Source organism: Orcinus orca, chromosome 13, assembly GCF_937001465.1.
Source record: "Orcinus orca chromosome 13, mOrcOrc1.1, whole genome shotgun sequence".
NCBI classification, from domain to species: Eukaryota; Metazoa; Chordata; class Mammalia; order Artiodactyla; family Delphinidae; genus Orcinus; species Orcinus orca.
The window spans coordinates 75,111,778-75,133,991 of record NC_064571.1 but is presented as its reverse complement, the minus strand read 5'-3'; the positions used below and the strand labels follow the sequence as shown (position 1 = coordinate 75,133,991).

The 22,214-nt window shown below is 40.2% G+C and overlaps 1 long non-coding RNA gene across 2 annotated transcripts in view; it reads right to left on the bottom strand.

The window, feature by feature from the left end:
- The window catches only part of LOC125960902 (uncharacterized), a 251,240-nt gene that overhangs the window by 151,013 nt on the left and 78,013 nt on the right, over window positions 1-22,214 (bottom strand). The gene's annotated exons all lie outside the window — the stretch shown is intronic.

Sequence of the window (22,214 nt, the reverse complement as noted above, 5' to 3'; positions counted from 1 at the left end):
AGTACTCCATCAAACAATGGTCCTCAAATGGCCTCAATCTAGGCCCTGGTGGCAGATGATCCTTTGTCGAATCAGCCTGAGTTTCATACAACAACCTGCAGCCTTCCCCTTATTTTTCGCTCTCCTTCCACTTCATTGTTCTTCCCCAGACTAGCCTGCCAACATCACATCTACACGTAGGAGTGACTGAATGTAGTTAGCATACACCAATCACTGCCAAGCAGGCTAAAGGTAACGACATTTTTTTTCCATCTAACTTGAAAACAACCAAACAGATTTTCCCTTTGCTATTTTGAATGTACAAAGATCTCAAAGAATCGCAGAAAGTAAAAGAAAAGAAAAAGGTGATAAGTTAATGGCGGGGGGGGGGGGGCACAAACTGACCTGCCTACAGAGAGAAGGCACACAAATCAACTGAGGCGAAAAGGGGCCAATGTTCGCTTCTCTGTTAAGGGCCCTGCAGGTAATTCAGAGGATTGTGGAAAACTGAAGAATTCCTGCTTAGTCTTTAGTACAGACCCTTCATTCCATTCAGGAATGCGGTCCAAGTATAGATGGATAGATTATTTGTTTGTTTGCAAGAAAAGCTGGAAATATTGGGTTTTATTTAACATCTGATGTTTAAATATTGACAATTATTTGTATTTTTCAACATTGCATGGGCCTATGGTGTGGAGGTCAAACAAAACTTTTACATTATAGATCTACAACTTTGCAAGCTTTGACTTAAAAGAGTTCAAAGTTACTAAATTTTACAAAACACTGTTCTCATGAGAGGTAATGAAAAACCTGTTTCTAGATGGTAACAAGGGTCAGTGAAATGATCATTGGGCTAAAATTGGGAAAACTAGTGCTCTGCCCCAGCTCTTTTGTTTATAAGTTGAGTGACTTTGGGCAAATCATATAAAGAGAGACTCAGTTTCCTCCTACTTACATTGAGGTCTCACTTGCCATGTCTATTTCCTATTTTTTGAATATCAAATATGAATATATTTTTAAATTGAGAAGGGTGCTATTACAAGAGAATATTAACTATTGTTAATTTTCCAATGAGTAATCAACAAATAGTACCACTGCTTATTATTTTTGCTTCTCCCTCTATCCTTCTGGAGGAAGGAGTGGCTTTTGAGTACTAATACATGATATTCAAATCATACTGCAAGATTTGAAGTAAAAATACATGCTCTGACATTAATTTAGGTAATTCCCTTCAATTCTATGGAGATCTGTTTTCCTGTTTGTAAAATATAATGATACTTGCCGTACTTATTTAGAGGTATATTATAAGGCTAAAACAAGTTAAAAGCTATTAAGAATTGAACACAATAAAAGTATAAGGTAGGGGATGAGGGGAAGATGGCGGAAGAGAAGACGCGGAGATCACCTTCCTCCCCACAGATACACCAGAAATACATCTACACGTGGAACAACTCCTACAGAACACCTACTGAACGCTGGCAGAAGACCTCAGACCTCCCAAAAGGCAAGAAACCCCCCACGTACCTGGGTAGGGCAAAAGAAAAAAGAAGAAAAAACAGACAAAAGAATAGGGACGGTACCTGCAACAGTGGGAGGGAGCCGTGAAGGAGGAAAGGTTTCTACACACTAGAAGCCCCTTCGCGGGCGGAGACTGCGGGTGGTGGAGGGGGGAAGCTTCGCAGCCGCGGAGGAGAGCACAGCAACAGGGGTGCGGCGGCCAAAGCGGAGAGATTCCCGCACAGAGGATCGGTGCCGACCGGCACTCAACAGCCCGAGAGGCTTGTCTGCTCACCCGCCGGGGCGGGCGGGGCTGGGAGCTGAGGCTCGGGCTTCGGTCGGAGTGCCGGGAGAGGACTGGGGTTGGCGGCGTGAACACAGCCTGCAGGGCGTCAGTGCACCGCGGCTAGCCGGGAGGGAGTCCGAGGAAAAGTCTGGACCTGCCGAAGAGGCAAGAGACTTTTTCTTACCTCTTTGTTTCCTGGTGCGCGAGGAGAGGGGATTAAGAACGCTGCTCAAAGGAGCTCCAGAGACAGGCGCGAGCCGCGGCTAACGGCGCGGACCCCAGAGACGGGAATGAGACACTAAGGCTACTGCTGCCGCCACCAAGAAGCCTGTGTGCGAGCACCCCACTTCTGGGGAGCCTGTGCAGCCCGCCACTGCCAGGTTCTCGGGATCCAGGGACAACTTCCCCGGGAGAACGCACGGCGCTCCTCAGGCTGGTGTAACGTCACGCCGGCCTCTGACGCAGCAGGCCCGCCCCTCACGCCGTGCCCCTCCCTCCCCCACCCCCACCCCGGCCTGAGTGAGCCAGAGCCCGCGAATCAGCGGCTCCTTTAACCCCGTCCTGTTTGAGCAAAGAACAGACGCCCTCCAGCGACCTACACGCAGAGGCCGGGCCAAATCCAAAGCTGAGACCCTGGGAGCTGTGAGAACAAAGAAGAGAAAGGGAAATCTCTCCCAGCAGCCTCAGAAGCAGCGGATTAAAGCTCCACAATCAACTTGATATACCCTGCACCTGTGGAATACCTGAATCGACAACGAATCACCCCAAATTAAGGAGGTGGACTTTGACAGCAAGATTTATGATTTTTTTCCCCTTTGCCTCTTTTTGTGAGTGTGTATGTATATGCTTCTGTGTGAGATTTTGTCTGTATAGCTTTGCTTCCACCATTTGTCCAAGGGTTCTATCCGTCCGTTTTTTTTTCTTAATAATTAACTTTAATAACTTTATTTCACTTTATCTTTTCTTTCTTTTTTCCTTCCTTCCCTCCTTCCTTCCTTCCTTCCTCCCACCATCCGTCCCTCCCTCCCTTTCTTTCTTTCCTTTCTTCCTTCCATCCTTCCCTCCTTTCTTTCTTTCTTCCTACTTCTACTAATTCTTTCTCTCTACTTTTTCTCCCTTTTATTCTGAGCCGTGTGGATGAAAGGCTCTTGGTGCTGCAGCCAGGAGTCAGTGCTGTGCCTCTGAGGTGGGAGAGCCAACTTCAGAACACTGGTCCACAAGAGACCTCCCAGCTCCACATAATATCAAACGGCGAAAATCTCTCAGAGATCTCCATCTCAACACCAGCACCCAGCTTCACTCAAAGACCACCAAGCTACAGTGCTGGACAACCTATGCAAACAACTAGCAAAACAGGAACACGACCCCACCCATTAGCAGAGAGGCTGCCTAACATCATAATAAGTCCACAGACACCCCAAAACACAACACCAGACATGGACCTGCCCACCAGAAAGACAAGATCCAGCCTCATCCACCAGAACACAGGCACTAGTCCCCTCCACCAGGAAGCCTACACAACCCACTGAACCAACTGGGGACAGACACCAAAAACAATGGGAACTACGAACCTGCAGCCTGCAAAAAGGAGACCCCAAACACAGTAAGGTAAGCAAAATGAGAAGACAGAAAAACACACCACAGATGAAGGAGCAAGATAAAAACCCACAAGACCTAACAAATGAAGAGGAAATAGGCAGTCTACCTAAAAAAGAATTCAGAATAATGATAGTAAAGATGATCAAAATCTTGGAAATAGAATAGACAAAATGCAAGAAACATTTAACAAGGACCTAGAAGAACTAAAGATGAAACAGACAATGATGAACAACACAATAAATGAAAAATACTATAGATGGGATCAATAGCAGAATAACTGAGGCAGAAGAACGGATAAGTGACCTGGAAGATAAAATAGTGGAAATAACTACTGCAGAGCAGAATAAAGAAAAAAGAATGAAAAGAACTGAGGACAGTCTCAGAGACCTCTGGGACAACATTAAATGCACCAACATTCGAATTATAGGGGTTCCAGAAGAAGAAGAGAAAAAGAAAGGGACTGAGAAAATATTTGAAGATATTATAGTTGAAAACTTCCCTAATATGGGAAAGGAAATAGTTAAGCAAGTCCAGGAAGCACAGAGAGTCCCATACAGGATAAATCCAAGGAGAAATATGCCAAGAAACATATTAATCAAACTGTCAAAAATTAAATACAAAGAAAGCATATTAAAAGCAGCAAGGGAAAAACACAAATAACACACAAGGGAATCCCCATAAGGTTAACAACTGATCTTTCAGCAGAAACTCTGCAAGCCAGAAGGGAGTGGCAGGACATACTGAAAGTGATGAAGGAGAAAAACCTGCAACCAAGATTACTCTACCCAGCAAGGATCTCATTCAGATTTGATGGAGAAATTAAAACCTTTACAGACAAGCAAAAGCTGAGAGAGTTCAGCACCACCAAACCAGCTTTACAACAAATGCTAAAGGAACTTCTCTAGGCAAGAAACACAAGAGAAGGAAAAGACCTATAATAACGAACCCAAAACAATTCAGAAAATGGGAATAGAAACATACATATCAATAATTACCTTAAATGTAAATGGACTAAATGCTCCCACCAAAAGACACAGATTGGCTGAATGGATACAAAAACAAGACCCATATATATGCTATCTACAAGAGACCCATTTCAGACCTAGAGACACATACAGACTGAAAGTAAGGGGATGGAAAAAGATATTCCATGCAAATGGAAACCAAAAGAAAGCTGGAGTAGCAATTCTCATATCAGACAAAATAGACTTTAAAACAAAGACTATTAAAAGAGACAAAGAAGGACACTACATAATGATCAAGGGATCGATCCAAGAAGAAGATATAACAATTGTAAATATTTATGGACCCAACATAGGAGCACCTCAATACATAAGGCAAATACTAACAGCCATAAAAGGGGAAATCGACAGTAACACATTCATAATAGGGGACTTTAACACCCCACTTTCACCAATGGACAGATCATCCAAAATGAAAATAAATAAGGAAACACAAGCTTTACATGATACATTAAACAAGATGGACTTAATTGATATTTATAGGACACTCCATCCAAAAACTACAGAATACACATTTTTCTCAAGTGCTCATGGAACATTCTCCAGGATAGATCATATATTGGGTCACAAATCAAGCCTTGGTAAATTTAAGAAAATTGAAATTGTATCAAGTATCTTTTCCGACCACAATGCCATGAGACTAGATATCAATTACAGGAAAAGATCTGTAAAAAATACAAACACATGGAGGCTAAACAATACACTACTTAATAACGAAGTGATCACTGAAGAATCAAAGAGGAAATAAAAAAATACCTAGAAACAAATGACAATGGAGACATGATGACCCAAAACCTATGGGATGCAGCTAATCCTTGATACCAAAACCAGACAAGGATGTCACAAAGAAATAAAACTACAGGCCAATATCACTGGTGAACATAGATGCAAAAATCCTCAACAAAATACTAGCAAACAGAATCCAACAGCACATTAAAAGGATCCTACACCATGATCAAGTGGGGTTTATCCCAGGAATGCAAGGATTCTTCAATATATGCAAATCAATCAATGTGATAAACCATATTAACAAATTGAAGGGGGAAAAACCATATGATCATCTCAATAGATGCAGAGAAAGCTTTTGACAAAATTCAACACCCATTTATGATAAAAACCTTGCAGAAAGTAGGCATAGAGGGAACTTTCCTCAACATAATAAAGGCCATATATGACAAACCCACAGCCAACATCGTCCTCAATGGTGAAAAACTGAAAGCATTTCCACTAAGATCAGGAACAAGGCAAGGTTGCCTACTCTCACCACTCTTATTCAACATAGTTTTGGAAGTTTTAGCTACAGCAATCAGAGAAGAAAAGGAAATAAAAGGAATCCAAATCGGAAAAGAAGAAGTAAAGCTGTCATTGTTTGCAGATGACATGATACTATACATAGAGAATCCTAAAGATGCCACCAGAAAACTACGAGAGCTAGTCACTGAATTTGGTAAAGTTGCAGGATACAAAATTAATGCACAGAAATCTCTTGCATTCCTATACACTAAGGATGAAAAATCTGAAAGTGAAATCAAGAAAACACTCGCATTTACCATTGCAACAAAAAGAATAAAATATCTAGGAATAAACCTACCTAAGGAGACAAAAGACCTGTATGCAGAAAATTATAAGACACTTATGAAAGAAATTAAAGATTATACAAATAGATGGAGAGATATACCATGTTCTTGGATTGGAAGAATCAACATTGTGAAAATGACTCTACTACCCAAAGCAATCTACAGATTCAATGCAATCCCTATCAAACTACCACTGGCATTTTTCACAGAACTACAACAAAAAATTTCACAGTTTGTATGGAAACACAAAAGACCCTGAATAGCCAAAGCAATCTTGAGAACGAAAAACGGAGCTGGAGGAATCAGGCTCCCTGACTTCAGACTATACTACAAAGCTACAGTAATCAAGACAGTATGGTACTGGCACAAAAACAGAAAGATCAATGGAACAGGATAGAAAGCCCAGAGATAAACCCACGCACATATGGTCACCTTTCTTTGATAAAGGAGGCAGCAATGTACAGTGGAGAAAGGACAGCCACTTCAATAAGTGGTGCTGGGAAAACTGGACAGGTACATGTAAAAGTATGAGATTAGATCACTCCCTAACACCATACACAAAAATAAGCTCAAAATGGATTAAAGACCTAAATGTAAGGCCAGAAACTATCAAACTCTTAGAGGAAAACATAGGCAGAACACTCTATGACATAAATCACAGCAAGATCCTTTTTGACCCACCTCCTAGAGAAATGGAAATAAAAACAAACAAATGGGACCTAATGAAACTTCAAAGCTTTTGCACAGCAAAGGAAACCATAAACAAGACCAAAAGACAACCCTCAGAATGGGAGAAAATATTTGCAAATGAAGCAACTGACAAAGGATTAATTTCCAAAATTTACAAGCAGCTCATGCAGCTCAATAACAAGAAAACAAACAACCCAATCCAAAAATGGGCAGAAGACCTAAATAGACATTTCTCCAAAGAAGATATACAGACTGCCAACAAGCACATGAAAGAATGCTCAACATCATTAATCATTAGAGAGATGCAAATCAAAACTACAATGAGATATCATCTCACACCAGTCAGAATGGCCATCATCAAAAAATCTAGAAACAATAAATGCTGGAGAGGGTGTGGAGAAAAGGGAACACTCTTGCACTGCTGGTGGGAATGTGAATTGGTACAGCCACTATGGAGAACAGCATGGAGGTTCCTTAAAAAACTACAAATAGAACTACCATATGACCCAGCAATCCCACTACTGGGCATATACCCTGAGAAAACCAGAATTCAAAAAGAGTCATGTACCACAATGTTCATTGCAGCTCTATTTACAATAGCCCGAAGATGGAAACAACCTAAGTGCCCATCATCAGATGAATGGATAAAGAAGATGTGGCACATATATACAATGGAATATTACTCAGCCATAAAAAGAAACGAAATTGAACTATTTGTAATGAGGTGGATAGACCTAGAGTCTGTCATACAGAGTGAAGTAAGTCAGAAAGAGAAAGACAAATACCATATGCTAACACATATATATGGAATTTAAGGGAAAAAAATGTCATGAAGAACCTAGGGGTAAGACAGGAATAAAGACACAGACCTAATGGAGAACGGACTTGAGGATATGGGGAGGGGGAAGGGTGAGCTGTGACAAAGCAAGAGAGAGGCTTGGACATATATACACTACTAAACGTAAGGTAGATAGCTAGTGGGAAGCAGCTACATAGCACAGGGAGATCAGCTCGGTGCTTTGTCACTGCCTGGAGGGGTGGGATAGGGAGGGTGGGAGGGAGGGAGATGCAAGAGGGAAGAGATATGGGAACATATGTATATGTATAACTGATTCACTTTGTTATAAAGCAGAAACTAACACACCATTGTAAAGCAATTATACCCCAATAAAGATGTTAAAAAAAAAAGTATAAGGTAGCATTTTTAACTTTGATAATTATTACTAACTACTATTTTTTTCAAAGGTGCTTCTTGTCTATGAAAAAGGAAAACAATACTATCGTCATGTTATCAATATTAATACCAAAATATTACCCATAATACAATTTATTACATACCTATTACACAGAATTTGCCCTGAATAAAATATCCCTAAAAGCTATGTGAGATAGACACACTTGCTAGCTTTGCTAAAATCTAACCCCCCCTTTTTTTTAACTAAGAGTGATCTAGTTTTATTTGGACAGCAACATTACCAGCCCAAGGCTCAACATTCTCTTTCCATAGTACCTTGCAGCATGTAGCCATGTAACAGTTCACACTGTGACAGAGCAGCAAAGTCCATGGATGGTTATAGGAAGCAAAGACTTTGCTTTATCTATGAAAGGAGACAGAGAGACTGAAACTTTCATCTTTCTTATTTCTACCCCAGATACAGGCACCATGCCTGAAGCTCCAGAGGAGGTGGCCAGGGCAGGAAAAAGCCAAGGGAATCACAGATTGGTTATCAATGCATTATCAAAGAGGGAAACCAATCCAGGCAGTTGACAAAGTCTGTATTTTCTGTGTGTGTGTGAGTTTGAGATCTATAACCCCCAACTCAGTTACATCTCTGTAAATTGGCTTTCTGGTACTCGCAGCCAAACACATTTGCAATTTATAGAAGAGGTAACTAGCAAACTCAGATGAAAACCAGTCCTTTTGATTCCAAACTTGATGCAGCCAAGCCGTATGCTACAAGGCATGAGAGCCCTTGGTTTTAAAATGAAGTGAGAAGCCATTAATCTTTCTGGAAACCAATTCTTCCATCTATAAAATAGGGATTGTAACAAATACTTCATTCATTTTTGCAAGGGCCAACAGAAAGGGTTATATAAAAGTAGTCTATAAAACCTGAAAAGAGTAACAGAAGTTAGGTCTATATTATTATTAATGCAGATTTAAAACTTCACAGATTCTGCTGATCATAAAATATGATTTTAGAACATTGAGTGGCACATTTCATAAATATTCCACCCAGGGAAAGTCACTGATTGCTGATTATATTTCATGGTGCTGTCAAAGAAGCCAGAGATGACTCAACAGCTCTCCATACTGTCGGGTTCTCCTTGGAAGTTTTTCCAATGGAAGCTGCTTTCTTTTGCAAATCCAAAGACCAGTTAAAATATTACAGTATTGCCTCTTTAGCTTTCCTGTGCAGAGAATTTAGGGAGATTTGTGGGTTCTTAAGTTTTACTCACTTATGACAGAAGCTACAGTTTGGCAGCAGAAGATACATGGGCAGCAGACTGAAGAGAGCCACACAATTAGAGGAGAAGCTCTAAGCTGGATGCTAATCCTAAAATCTTTGAGGGAGAAACACCAGTTTAAGCCACGCTTTGAGATAATTTGAACAAACTGTTCTTGACATTTTGGTGAACAATTCAGTATTAAGCATACCCTCACTCCCTTGCACCTTCCCCTGACGTAGAGATTGCTATGGGATACGTACAGAAGTTTTGCAGTGCTCTGTTAGAACAGTAATAATCAAAGGGAGTGCTAGGCATGAGAGTGATATGAAACTCACAGATCATAAAGATGCCTCCAAATTATTATTATAATCTACATCTAAAATCATTTCGGTTTCATAGCTCCCTCTGGTAAAAAGACTCATGTTAGGTAGTTTCTGGACGTGGTTGCTGTTGAAAGAAACTCAAAACATATTCCCTAAGACCCTCTTATGGGTAAGACTGACATAATCATAAAAAATAAAAATGCTATTAAATAGACTATAAATTTCAAAATGATACAGGAATGCAATAACCAGCCAGAGAGTTGAAGGAAATAATAAAAGCAAATAAAACCTAAATAGAACCCTGCCCCCCTTTTCTCAACAGAGATAATGCCAAAGACAAAATGTACTGATCCACAAGCTTCTGCCTTACTCAATTAAAGATTTAGTGTTTTAGAGAAGGCCGGATAAAATGCTACATGGGCAGCCAAATTACAGTGCCCATAAATCATTAGAATTTAAATAAAAGCATTCTAAAATAGATATATAATTTGTTTGTATATGAAATAAATATACTTTGTTAGAACTAGAAGAAAATCTATGTTTATAACATATGCAAACTCTTCCCATAAATCTAAATCAGGGATGATTTCTGGCTCTGAAGCTATGTGGTAATGTGCAAAGCATTGCAAAATGAGATTTTGGTGAAAAAAGTAATAAAATCAATTAAGAAAGTTTAGTCTTCACTGTAAAACCTAACTAAGCAAATAAAAAAGTTCGTTATAAAACCTTCAAAGATGAGCTGATCATTGCATTTGTGGCATTATTATTAACAGCATTTATTTCACTGTAGGGACTTCTCCATGCCACTTAGAAGTAAATCTTGGCCAGAATTTATGACCAGTTACACAAGCTGAGCTATAATGTAAAGAGTGACACTTGCAATATCTTTTCCAAAAAAACAGGGCAAAATATGCCGCAGTGTTAATCATGTGACATTCACCAGCCATGCCCCCCATTGAATAAAAAGCTCCCAGAGTCAATGGTACCCAAAATACCAGCCATGGTGGTGCTGAGATTCCATGTTCAATTAAATCTTTCTGCGACAGATACTACATACCCAAGGTTCCAGACCCATCCTCTTCTGCCCATGCTCAAGACACATTTACTTTGTTCAGACAACAAGGTACTCAGCTCCAGAGAAGGAATCATGCAATCAAGTTTTCTTTTCTTTCTTTTTTTTTTTTTTGCGGTACGCGGGCCTCTCACTGTTGTGGCCTCTCCCGTTACGGAGCACAGGCTCCGGACGCGCAGGCTCAGCGGCCATGGCTCACGGGCCCAGCCGCTCCGCGGAGTGTGGGATCTTCCCGGACCGGGGCACGAACCGGTGTCTCCCGCATCGGCAGGCAGACTCTCAATCACTGCGCCACCAGGGAAGCCCTCAAGTTTTCTTTTCACCATTTTTTTTTTTTTTTTTTTTTTTGCTTTTGGGATTCTCTCACAGTTATGGGTGGCTGCATAGTCTATTTCTAGGCAATGAGACATAAAGTAAAATCTTTGGGGTGAGGGGTGGGGTCTGTTCCTAGGAAAATTTTTCCATACAAATAAGTTTGCTACCACATCTGCCTTTAGCTTAGAGCTGCAAAATAGATCATTCATGGGACAGAAATGATATTTGTAGATAACTGAGCAAAAAGGTGGGAAGCTCCTGAGTCCTTTGTGTCATTTATGAGCTTCTGAACCAACCCTGGAAATGCTACCCCCAGACCACTTAAAAATGAGATATTAAATGTTGACATTGTTTATGCTTCTATTCTTTTACTTGTCATTAAGTTAATCTTTTTAATTATTAATGCAATGTCTTTCTCTGTCCTCCTCAGAACTGTCATGGGCTTGGGCTGGCAATCAAGTCATCAGACCTGAGCTTGATAAGGAACTTGAACATTTATTTATGCTCACTCTGCATTATCTCATAGACTCTTCACCAAACCCTAGGAGATAGGTACCACAATTCTGTACCTTAAAGCACAGAAGTGTTGAAATACTTGCCTGAAGTCACAAAACTAGAAAATGGGAAGGCTGAGTTTTGAATCTGAGGAAGTGTTCAGAGTTCTGGCTCCAAAGTTTTTCCTCCTTTCCCTCCTAAGTTCCATCGACACTTCTGTTTTTCAGGATCAGTTCTCAGCAATCTGTTGCAAAGGAAAAGGAACTCTGCATAGCAGAATACCTAGAAAAGGGCTTCCAGTGATCAATGAAGTGCAAAATGCTTTTCTTCTGGTATAATTCTGCATGACATTGAAGTTGTTGGGACTCTAGCCCTAAAATCATATTGCTAGCTCTACATACGTTATCACCTCAGAAATAAAATGATCAGGCAAAAGCAGCCTTCTATTTGGGCTGGTGAAATATATGAGATTAAAAAATTATTTTAATGAATGGATCAAGAAAATGTGATATTATATATATATATATATATATATGTATTATTAAGCCTTGACAAAGGACACTGTCATTTGTGGACTACATGAATGAAACTAGAGGACGTTATGCTAAATGAAATCAAATGGAGAAAGACAAATACTGTATGTATCACTTATATGTGGAATCTTAAAAAAAAATTGAACTCATAGAAACATAGAGTAGAAAAGCGGTTGCCAGGGATTGGGTTGGGGGTGGATGAAATAGAGAGAGGTTGGTAAAAGGGTGCAAACTTTCAGTTGTATGATGAATAAGGTCAGAAGATCTACTGTATAATATGGTGACTATAGCTGATAACACTGTGTCGTATAATTGAAATTTGCTAAAAGAGTGTAAATGTCCACACACACACACACACACACACACACACACAGATAAATATGTGAGAAAAACAAAAACCCATCATCCAACCACTCCAACATAACTGCTATTAAATATCTGTGCTGTTTTCACAATGTACTTGCAATAGATCAAATCATTACAATGTATACTTTAAATATTTTACAATTTTATTTGCCAATTTTACTTCAATAAAGCTGAAGAAAATTATTCATGCTGCTCTTTCAGATTTTTTCTATTGTTAAATGTTACATATAAATAAATATATGTATTTTAAACAGAAACATATTCTATTTCATAATTAAAACTTGATTCTTTTGTTTGTTTAGTAGAATTTATCCTTATTATATCTGTCTGGGCTTGTGCCCTGTGTCTGCTCTCTTCCTTCTACTTCATATCCTTTGGGCTTAACAAAAGAAAGGATAGAAATACTGAAAAAGAGGACATGGTATAAATAAACAAAAAACAAAGCTCTTGTATCGACAGGAATAAATTTGAGTCTTTTATCTTTCAGTTCAGGATAGCGCCCCCAGCTGAGGGAACTGTATGTTTGAATGGTACTTTTAAAATCTATTATTTCCTGGCATCAGATCTTCCTGTTACTGAGAGAAAGGGAAACCATTGGTGCCCCAAATTATTATGGCAGCAATAACTACACTAGGTCCTAGAGTCACACATGTTTTAAAACACGTCAGCAGGACTAGGACTTCTACCACCTGACTTTCTAAAACACACAATGGCATTTGTAGGAGGAGGGGGAAACTTGAAGTTCTGGAAGGCTGTAACTGTAGCAGTGGCATGGTAAAAAAGTAAAAAATTACCTGTTCTTACCTCTCCTGTTAAGATTAGAATGCATTAAATATTTCTATTACACTCTCCACCAAAAAGTGGGTAGTGGGAGGTGTATGTCATAAATAACACCACTTCACAAATCCCCTCAGATCTGCATACAGTTTTAGAAGTTCTTGCTGCCCAGGTCTGTACTCCCACCTAGGATAAATCACTACAAAGTGCCATGTCCCCAACAGGGGGTTGTTAATTAGTTTTAAAAGCTCCTGCAGTTCCTCTGGTGCTTCAAGGAAGTACACAAGCCCAGCATTCTACAAAAATACCCTTTTTTTTATGGTCAGCACAGGCTGAGATTTTATGAGCTTCTCATGGCTGTATGAAAGTTGAGCAATATGCAGAGGTGCAAAGGGAAGGCTGTTAAAATTGACTGGGATAAATGCTTTGTTTATCTTGCAGCTGGAATGCAGTAGAACTCTACCTAAATAGAAGGGAAAGGAGGCAAACACAGTGTGCATTCGGCTGCAAGGACTGGGGTAAGATGGCAAAGCTCTGCAACTCCACACTCATTCCACTGTGGACATGGCCTGGCTTTGGTGCTGCCCTTTGTATTCCCAGAGAGGAAAATTTTGTCATAGTTGACTAGGACAGAAAGTCTGAGAATTTTAGCATTGTAGAACTGGCATGAAGCTTAAAGGGTATCCTCTCCTTCCCTACCATATGACACATATGGAAAATGAGATCCACAGAGCCAACCTCAAAAACAGTCATGACTGCACCCCTTGCTGCATAGTAGAGCCAGCAGAGACCCTAGAAGTGATATTTTACCAAGGTCGAAACATATGGGATTTGATTCCCTGTTTAACAAATATTTGTTAATCATCCGTTAGGGACAAGGGACTGTGTCCTGAACACTGGAAGCTCTGACTAGCCTCACCTCTTAAAGAACGTATACATCAACTTTTAATCTTGCTGTGATAAAATGCTGTTCCTTGTGAGGCCATATAATCTTTCTTCCACATCCCAGTAAGACAACACCCAACATTCCCCAGAGAGTAGGACATTAATATTATAATAGTTAATGTACAGTGAGGGTTTTCTCCATGCCCAGTACTGGAATAAGAACTGTACCAGGGATATCACTGAATCCTCCCCCTACCTGCCCCCGCAAAAAACTTGAAATAGATACAAGGATTACCTCTCCCATTTTACAGAGTGCCCTGAGACATAGAGAGTTTAATTGCCTGGTCAGGTAGGTGGTACAAGAATATATTGAACCCCTATTTTCTGACCCTACATTAAAACTCCTTGTATTTACACAATACCGTCTCCCATAATAAGTTACTTGTGTATCAACTAAAGAAGTTTCTTGATCTGGAGTCACTAAATCTGTAGCAGTGGCCATGATTTGGTCAGGGAAAACAGTTCTGATATCTGAAAGAATAGTAGAATTCTAGACTCTTTAGATTAAAAAAAAAAAGAGAGAGATACGAGTAAATATATAGACATTAAACAACTAAAACGTACACAGCTAAATGCCAAAACACCAGCTAAGATTCACATTTGAGCCAACATGTGAAATAAAAGACTACTTGATATATACTCCCATCTACTCTTACTTGATTGACAGCCATCCCAACTCCAGCCTTCTTTCTCTTTGGTCAATTCTCTTAAAGACTCCCATTCCTTTTAGGATCATCCGGCCTCCATGAAGCCTCAAAACGAACCTTTTTTTTCATATTTATGGTTATGGAATTTATCTCCTTAGGGAATATCAGACAACTTAGAGAACTCAGTGCTTTCAGATGACATAAAAAATTTATCCCCTGGGCTTCCCTGGTGGCGCAGTGGTTGAGAGTCTGCCTGCTAATGCAGGGGACACGGGTTTGAGCCCTGGTCTGGGAGGATCCCACATGCCGCGGAACAACTAGGCCAGTGAGCCACAACTACTGAGCCTGCACGTCTGGAGCCTGTGCTCCGCAACAAGAGAGGTCGCGACAGTGAGAGGTCCGCACACCACGATGAAGAGTGGCCCCCGCTCGCCCCAACTAGAGAAAGCCCGCGCACAAAAACGAAGACCCAACACAGCCAAAATTAATTAATTAATTAATAAACTCCTACCCTCAACATAAAAAAAAAAAACAAAAAAAAACTTATCCCCATTTTTCTCCAATTACTTAAAACAGTTTTCCCTTTGTATCTTCTTCCTATAGAGATGTGGATAGCCATTTCCCCATCGTAGTTTCCTAATCTGCCTGGATATTACAACTGATTTATCAGTCTTACCTGGCAGTTATGTATTGTCCTTTTAAGATAATAGAACCAAGATGTTCAGAGCAACCAAATGAAATAAAAAAAAAAAAAAATTAAACGAGGACTTTCATATTTTTACTTCAAGTACACAATATATTTAAAACCTCTTTTTAAAACTTCAGATGATTATTAGGATGGTTAAGTCACATCAAAGGGAGGGAAGGTGGGGTCTCTTAGGGCCTGGCTAGGGCGATGCTGAGCAGAGTCAGCAGATGGGCCTTAGGTGAGCTGATCCCCAGGCACTGAGGAATAGCCACAAATGAAGAGAAATAAGTTGGATATTTAGTAAAAGTGGCTGGCAAAATGGACTGTTTGCATAATCAAGTAATACCACGTGACACAGATGCATGTCACATAGACACATAAATTCCTGATAATTAAGTGTTATTTTAAACAATACAAATATAAAATTCTAAAATCATACATAGCTAAACATTTCACTGACCACTGTGGTTACTTGAGGGTGGCAGACCCTTTAAGCTGAAAAAAAAAAAGAACTAAAAACTCAGGAACTCAACTCAGGAATATATTTTAAATATATGATACATAAAGAAATAATGGCATTAATAAGTAATGTGCCCTTGAAAATAAATAAAGCACTAACACAATGACAGACAAATGGACTCTGAACATGAACAAGTGTTTTAAAAAGAGGAAATATAATCTAGCTAATAAACATGTGAGAGAATGTTTAACTTCTTTAGAAAATAAGAAAGAAATGCGTATTAAAACGAATGGGTACTCTGCTATCAAATTGTTTCAAGGTTGCTGATTGCTGATGGTACAGTGAGGCAGGCTTTTTCAAATACTTCTATTAGGAGAATAAAATAACACAGTGCTTCTTGTAAATAAATTTGATTCTGTGTTTCAAGATCGTTAAACATTTTCTACTGTTTTACCAAATGATTCTACTTCTCAGTATTTATTTTAAAGAAGAAAAACCTTCAAATGTGCAAAAAGGTGCTCACGATATTTGTAACAGCAAAAAAGAAAATGGAGACACTCGACATGTCCAATTTAAGGGTGTGGTCACTCTACTTCAGAATGCTCATATAAAGGAAAGGTAGCAGCTCATGTTCCCAAAGAATGACTAACAGTGAGAAATAAAATGTCATTTTAATAGTCAATTACCAAGAAAAAAAGCAGGAAAAAGATTAAAAATATACTACCAGTGATTTGTGGTCAAGGAATGAAGACAATTCTTTTTTCTTTTTCTCTTCTTTTCTTTTTAAAGGAGTTAATACAGTACTTTGGAGATTTTACTTATTATGCTACAAACATTTTTTTAATGCAAAGGAAATACAGCAAATGTACAGACTTGACACATGTAAAGCAATCTGTTCTGTTGAGACAAGTTGCTTACTTGGACTTGACTAAAATGTTGAATCTAGTTATCTATAGACAGTAATACATACCTATAACCTGTAGCAATTAGACTGTGAATTTCCATCCGGGACAAGGACAGTGCACCATTCAGATAATTGGGAAAAAGAAGGATGTGCCGGAACCAAGGCCAGATGACTGAATCGTGGCCCCTGCCTGAGACTGCGCAGCCAAACCAGGGTCACCACCGGGCCCACAGCTCAAAAGGCAGATTTGCACGCAGGAAAAAATCCACTTGCTCCTCCAGAGTGTCTTTTTTTTTTTTTTAAATCTGCTGAAAATACCCTCCGGCTAAAACTACCAAAGTGAATGGCGCCCCCTGGAGTTGCAGTGCACAGCCAGCAAAACTACAACACAGTCTTGAGTCATGTTACAGGACAGAGTGACCACTGTCTAAGATCAGAGGGCACCTGGAGGATGGGTCTAGAGGAGACTGGTGGGGACAGGCAGTGAGGAATGAGCAGAGGAAGCTACACCCCATCCCCTGACCTGCACTTCCCCGCTCCTCTGAGTAATGTGGGGAAATCCACTCTTAAAAGAGCAGGAATAAGGATCACGTCTGACCACCCTGTGGCGGGACCTGTGGTGAGAGAGGGTGTGATGGGGCGTGAGGGAAACAGGAGGACGCAGCACACAGCTCAGAAATGTGCAATTAGAAGGAAACACCACCTCAGTCTATAAGATTAGGAAGAAAATTCCTCTCTTGTGGGCTTTTGTTAGATCAAATGTTCATGAATTTACATATGTTGGCTTGGCAAGTGATAAATGCTTAAAAATGATAACAATCATATAAATACCAGTTTCATCCCACTAACATTTTAGCAAATTGTAGAGAAACTCTTACTGGCAATTTTAAGTATCTCTGATGTTGTGTCAGAAGGAGCCAGGCAGCCGAGACTCCCTCAACATTGAAAACAGGTCTTGTGCCAACAGTGCCAGTTACAGAGGAAATCTCAGACTCTCTGGACCTCTGTTTCCTCACTTGTAAAGTATACTGCCCTTCCCAGTGAGATCAGATCTATAAAGTGACTCTACACGTTGAAAAGGATAGTGTGTATGTGTGCGCTCATGGTATATGTGTTGTGTGTGTGTCTGTGTGTGTTTACTTGCTCGTTTGTGTTTTATGTTCCTTCTTAATTCCTCTGTTTCTTTGCTTTCATTAGCAGTAAACACCTCAGAAAAACGTAAAAGGAGCTTACACACTTTGTTTTGAAACAAAAAGGGTACCTGGGAAACTGCTCTGTTCCTCTTTTCGGGAGGAAGAGGAACCCTGGCAACACAGCAGAAGGTGGCAGCTAAGTCCCTGAGTTCTTGGGGGTTAGGGCAAGCAAAGAGGAAGCCGGCTAAAAAATGGTCCACAGTTCGAAATCTGGAGATCCCATTCCTTTAACGGTGTCCAGCTGCCCCATGGGAGTATTTCCTGGTGGCTCCTGGGGAGCTTTCCCTGAACTTGGTAAATACAGCCTTGGAGCTGATTGAGGACATTTCCTAGTTAAATATTTCAGCTTTAACCAAGAGAGAGAGGAGAATCCATTTCTGAGCACATGACTGTGCATGATTTCTGTATGAACCCATGAGTTCCCTCCCTCCTGCTAGTTAAGACTGTAGGTTTTCTGCCATCTCGCCATATCTAACACCAAGTGAATGTAAATAGAAGAATTCATCACTCATCTGCCTCTTACTTTAATAAAAATGCCAGAGTTTTAAAATTAGAGCAAAAGCATGCACAGGTGCTAGTTTTATAAATAAAAAGTTAGAAGAAAGTCAGTCAATGTTAGCAACTTATTTTCTGGGGGACCTTTGGGGTGTTTGCACTTCTCTCCCGTACTCTATTTCATGGATTCAGAAATCAAAGGGTACCAGATGAGAAAGTTTCTTTGGTCTGGATGTTCACCTGTTAGCACAGATCTCATCTAAAAAAAGTATTTGTGCAGATTCTTTCTCTTCTTCCTATGCTTATTTTTGATGTAAATGACTTGCTAACATTGAGCTTCATTCACTCTAAAATATGTAAGCCTTGTCTTTTTTCTTCTGTTTTCAACAGAAAAAAGTGTTCAAAAAAGTGTTTCAAAAGTTATGAAAAATTATTTCTAATAAGACTAAAGTCACAGCGTGCAGGTGATTTGGGGCACAGGCATTCACACTCCATCGTTCCATAACTAACAATAAACATAAAGGCAAATGTTATTGCACATTTTCCATATATATAAAGGAAGCATTTTCCAATTCCAAAATTTGGTATAATAATATCATTCAGGTATGACTTTTCCTTCCTTTTCAAAGTTTTCTTTAACTCTGCTTTTCCGAGATATCCCCAAGAAACATACAGAAGCACCCGTCTCTTAACGGTCGTCACAGGTAGCATTATTTGTCTGTAGCTTGGAGGAAAGACTGTGTCAGCATGGCTCTTGGGTGCCCCCCATGAGTTAAATGGTAGTGCTGTCAGGAAAACTGGGGGAGGCAGTAACTGCAGGCTCTGCAGATGCTAAGACCACCCAAACTGGTCAACACCTGGTCTTCTCCTCTAATTTAGCCCCCATCTCCCACTACGCTCTCCCCACACACATACTGATGCATACGACCTGCAAAAGTCTCTGATGATGTAGCACTTTATCTCAACTTTTAGGGACCAGCTCCGGTTCCCTATAGTCCACTCATCAAGCCTGCATTCTTTGGACTAATGTTCAACACCCTTCATGACTTTCCCTCTTCCAGCCTACATCATTTCCAATTACTCTTCAATATGAACCCTCATCATGAGCTATATAGAGTTTCCACTGATTTCAAATGAGAGACAGTCCCCTACTTTAGGTTCCAGAAAGCCAGGCACAAAGTAGCCGTTCACCAGAGGAGAAAGATGCCAAGGTGCAGGTACTGAATTAGATTATACATGATCTGAAGAGAGCCTTTAAGTTTTAAAGGCTTTAACACTAACCTAAAATATAATTTCACCCTTGATGCGCCACAATTGTGAATGCCATGGTGTGGACCTGTGCACGTTTTAGCTAAGTTTGAGGAGCACTGCCACCTTTTGCTTTCAACTGTTGAATGATTGAAACAACAATTTACTAAGTACCTGCAGTGTCTCAGACTCTCAGCTAAATATCTGTTTGTGTTTTTAATACTCACAGTGAGTCAGTGAGGCAAGGCAATAATTACTCTCATTTTAGAGATACAAAAGCAGAATACCAACGAGGCTAAGGACAAACAGACAAAAGTGAACAAGGATTCAAACTTAGATTTGTTTGGCTTTTTTGTTGAGGTAGGCTTCCTGGAGGAAGCGGTTTTATTTTCAGTTTAAATGAAGATCTGTGGATCACTTAGACTTCTGAATATTTGGTTAATTTACTAGTATGCTACCCTTGTCATCTAGAAATTGCATAAAACTCAGTTAATTTCAATACTCCAGCACAAATTCACCCCCTTTCTCCTTCTTACTGCACTGGTAAACTTCATGAAGTCAGGGAATAAAAGTATGCTGCTAATTATTTTATCTTCCATGTCTAGCACAGTACCTGGCACATGGATGGTGATCAGTGCCTCTTAAATGAATAAATGAAAAGCAGGCTCTAGGCTCAGCTTTGCACCAATGTTTCTGGGAGTCCTAGAGAAGTGCACAAGCCAGCTCATCCGGGGGCAGTAAGGAAGTGATCACTCACGCAAGACTTTTCTAGATACTCAGGCACCCAGACTAGAACCACGTGCTAAGTCTAGATTAAGATAAGTCTGGAGGAGGCAGATTTAGCTCTCTGTCCTCAAAAAGCTCAAAATCTGATCTGATTCCATCTTCCAATGCATTTCGTATGGGCTATACCAAGCCACCGATGATGTAAATAAAACATTCAGTTTTCTTGCAGAAATGTTACTCCACTATCCTTCATGCAATAACGCAGCCCTTTGTAGCAAGCTTTATAATGAGGCTATGAATTAAAGTGATGCATGGCTTTTCTGAGGTACAATATGCATCGCAACAGCCTGTATTAACAATTTAAAACCATATAATGTGCTTTATAAACTAATAAAGTAGCTGCCTCTAAATGATTTATCAAATATGAATAATGCATCCAGAAATAACTTACAGGAACAGGGCCAGCCTCCTCCCCTCCTGTACTAGCTGACTTTCTCCACAGATGATGTTGAGAACACATGGGAGCTGAGCTACTGACTTCTGGCCACAAGTCTCCTGCTCTGCCAGGAAACCTGCCTGAGCTCTCCCCAGAGCCTCCCTGCCTATTCTCCTATTCCCGATGCTGCAGCCACCCTCTCTGCCTCTTCCCACTTCTGCCTCTCTCTCTACTCCTTTAGGTTCCCCTCTAGCCAACCCCTCCGCCCCATTTTGGGCTCTCCCTCATTCCCTCATCTTTCCTACTTCATTCAAGAGAGGTGAGGGGCTATCCTAGAAAGCTTCCAGGTAGAAGCAGTGATATATAAAAGATAAAGCAGTCAGTAGATTAAGTAGTCAGAGGGGGAACTCCTAGGTCTCATAGCCCAGAAAGAGAACAGTTACACATGGTTTCCAGGCATCTAGGAAATATTCACATAAGAGTTTAAACTATCCAAACCCCTACATACTAACTAGATTTCACGCCCAGTACTTTGTCTTCTGAACACGGCACTGGTGAAATCTAAGGTCAGTACCTGAAGACTCAAACCATGTTGGATCTCTGTCTGGGTTTTTTTCTTGGGGGGGTGGAGACTTGATTTTAGCAATAAATATACATGTATATAAATCCCAAAGCACACAGGAGAACATTGTTCAAGAGAACATTGCTCCTACCTGACAATGAGAACCAGCTAGCTCTTTAGAAACCCACCAGACAGCCTAAACAAACTAAGGAAACTTTAGTTCAAATAGTCACAAACACTTGCTGGGAGAAAAAAAGACTCATGGCTGCTACAATCCCTAGCAGAGAAGTACAAGGTGAACACACTCAGCATGGGCTGGGCTATTGAGGCAAAAGTCGACTTTCTACAAATGTACGTAATGTATGTGGAGGCCAGCAAAATGATTAGGATTCTAGAGAGCCCTAGCCACAGACTGTCCTGAACCTTCACAAAAACTCATTCCCATAACAAATGCAAAGGGGTAATGTGCAGAGGCCACATGCAGGGTAGAAAGCTGAGAAAAATCCTTTTTTTCTGCAAGTACACTGCAGCTTTCCTCTGAAAGTTAGAATGGAGTAGCCAAGAGGAGAGAGATCTCTATAGGCACAGAAAGCAGGGGGCAGTGATGGGAAAGGATAACAAAGAGAATTCCCAGCAACTCTGAAGCTTAGCGGTATAGTCTGTAAATTAGAGAGAGAGAGATCTCAGCATTTAGAAAGCTGGAAGCTTATCTCTAAAACATAAAGAGATCTCTGGAATATCTGTAGTGTTGTTATTCCAAAGCTTTTCTAACAGAAAAATTCTGATTTGGCCCTCAAATTTTTGAAATTAGGGGTAAATTAAATGAATTAAATGTACAATAATGCCCAGACTCAGGTCATCAAAAAATTAAACTTGGTCGGATCCCTTCTCCCATTATTATCATAACAGAAGAAGCAGCATGCCCTTT